The sequence below is a fragment of the Fukomys damarensis genome, unplaced genomic scaffold, assembly GCF_012274545.1.
Source record: "Fukomys damarensis isolate Sample0158 unplaced genomic scaffold, DMR_v1.0_HiC HiC_scaffold_16, whole genome shotgun sequence".
Classification (NCBI taxonomy): Eukaryota; Metazoa; Chordata; class Mammalia; order Rodentia; family Bathyergidae; genus Fukomys; species Fukomys damarensis.
This window is the reverse complement of record NW_022900928.1, coordinates 63607615-63610262: the sequence shown is the minus strand read 5'-3', so window position 1 is coordinate 63610262 and position 2648 is coordinate 63607615.

Here is a 2648-nt window from a genome sequence, read left to right as displayed (position 1 = left end):
TTCATAATATGAATTTTAAAGGGACAAAAAGTCTATTAACATGAATTAAACCACTTTGTATGGGTATTTAAATAATCTACTAGCTGGGCAAATGCTGACTCCAAATACTGTTTTCTTTTTCCTAGTAATTTGTCTTTGTTGCCTTTTATACATGGGTATTAAAGTAATTAGCAGCAAAATGTTACCACTTGCCATTATCTCTGATGTACTACCCCAAACATGAGTCTCTCTTTAATATTTATTTTTAATATATGTTTATCCACATTTCTCAATTGTTTTAGTACAGGCAAACAATGTAGGACTCCTTCCTTAAAGTTAAAAAAAAAAAAAAAAGCTGGGCTCTTGGTGCTTCTGGCAATTTTATTCTAACACTGGTAGCTCCCAGATTGTAATTCTGATAAGTATTTCAGTTCTTTTTTGAAAAATTAAATTCACAAAACAATTGATTATCAGTTATAAATGGCAAAAACACCATCTGGTATTCAAAATTGGTTAAATCCACGTAGCAAGGGGAAAAAATATTGGATCTTGTATTTGGCAAGGAGCTCTCGTCCGTGGAGCACGAAATGACGAGCTTTACTATGAGAAAGCCAGAGTAGTCATAACTTGTTCTTAGCGGCTGTAGGAATCTGATATGCTCTTCACATGTTCCATATGTTAAATCATTTGGCGACATCTTTCGTGTGAAAGAGCTGGGGGTGGGAGAAGAGCGTGGCTAGTGGATAGAGTAGCAACAGCTTAATTCCAAATTGTCACCTCTGGTTATTTCCATGTAGAGCCCAGTGCCAAAGGTGTACCAGGACTCAGTTTCTTTGCCTAGGAAATTGGATCTGCATGTTCTTTAATATTATGGCACAGGTGGCATTTCTGCAGAAATTTCTAAAGCTATTTTGCATTCCTCTGGTGAGGTAAGTCATACAGCATTAGCATTTCCTATAGAAATGTCCCGTGTTGTTCTTTGCCAACTGGAAACTTGAGTAGGTGTTCATGTGATGTGCCAAGAGAATGAAGGGAGATGAAAACACTCCACATCTTCCAATGTCCCCACGCTGTGTTCTGAGCGTGGGAGGAATGGGGCCTGGCTAGATTCTCTTGGAGCTTCAGCCTCATGAGGAGTGCTTTTCCTTAGGAGTATACTGCAATCCTGTTATTTTCAAAAATGCTTCTGGGTTGCTGGCATATTTTCATCTTATGTTAAAAATATAACTGTCCTTTGCTTATTATTCATATATTGTAATACAAAACTCATTCATTCACTTAACAGATATTTATTGAGGCACATTTCAGCATATTGGTTAATTGCATGAGCTCTCTCTGCAATGTATCTTAGGGCCATTGCTTAATCTTTCTAACCATGCTTAAAGAATGTAAAATGAGAGATGACAGTATGCACCATGGCGATTGTTCCAAGGATTGAGATTTTTGCATGCAAAATGCTTAATAAGAATTTAATTAACAAGAGTAGTAATGAAAATAGCACATATTAATATTACTATATGCCAGGTCCTGTGCTAGTGTTCCTGATATATAGGACCTGACATAAGTTTATACATAGCTTTCAGCACACAGATGCCCTCCGATTTTCTTATCCCAATCTTGGTAGGACTCTGTTTTGCATTGGGTCTGATCTAGGCAGCTTAACTTCTAGAGAGATGATAAGCATAGGTAGGAACTTGGAGACTGGGTATTAGCCTGGTGACCATGTGCTGGTTTCTTGCCTCATGTACTGTAATTTGCCTGCTGGAGCCCTCCCTGCTTCTGGAGAACTGCCTGCAGCTCCTGCATCCGGGCCAGTAATTACAGAGAAGAAAATCCAGGCTGAGAAGACAGGGCAGTCTTGAAATTAGTTTATGCATAATGGATAAAAGGAGGCTGTTTTAAAGTGTAACTCATTTGGTGGGTTGGCAGATCTTGACTTTCTTTTTGATATGTATTATTTATTTATTCTTTTTTTTTAGCAAGATGAGGACAGGAGGCTATGGAAGTCACTTGGTGCAGCTCTTCTAGACTATAGCTCAGATTTAGCAATTTACATTCAGTAATCTCTTGGTCATTTAGCTACAGATAATTTGTCATGGTTTGTTTTAGCTGTTGTGATATTGATATTTATTATGCAAATTGTATTTCCTACATCTTATTGTTCTGCATTCTATGAATACTTAAATTATTATAAACCTTTACACTTAATATGGCTCGTCCTTCAATTTGATGCTTGAGCAACAGAGGGTCAGAAAGCACATGATCTTCTAGAGGAGAAGAAAATAAGTAATTAAAAAGCAGACAAACAAGAGTCGGCTGGCTGCCTGGTTGGAAAAAAAAAAAAAAAAAAGCCAAGGTAATTTCAGCTAGGAGAGAAAGCAAGTCCAGAGATGGTAGTGGCTTCAGCAGGAGAACCTTTCCCAGAGACTCAGGAAGCGGGGAGCACCTGTTGGTCTCCAGTCGCCTCAGGAGGGATCCAGGACACAGAGAAGAGCGGGTTTGAACCCTGGAGGAGTGTGGCCGACCCTATTTTCGGAAAACTCCGTTCCCCACATCCTCTCCCCCTGGAGTCTTGACCAAGTACAGTGGATTTTTGTTGTGTGCTTGTGATCTTAAATATATAAGCATATATTTAAGCACATATATAAGCACATATGGGGCATATATAT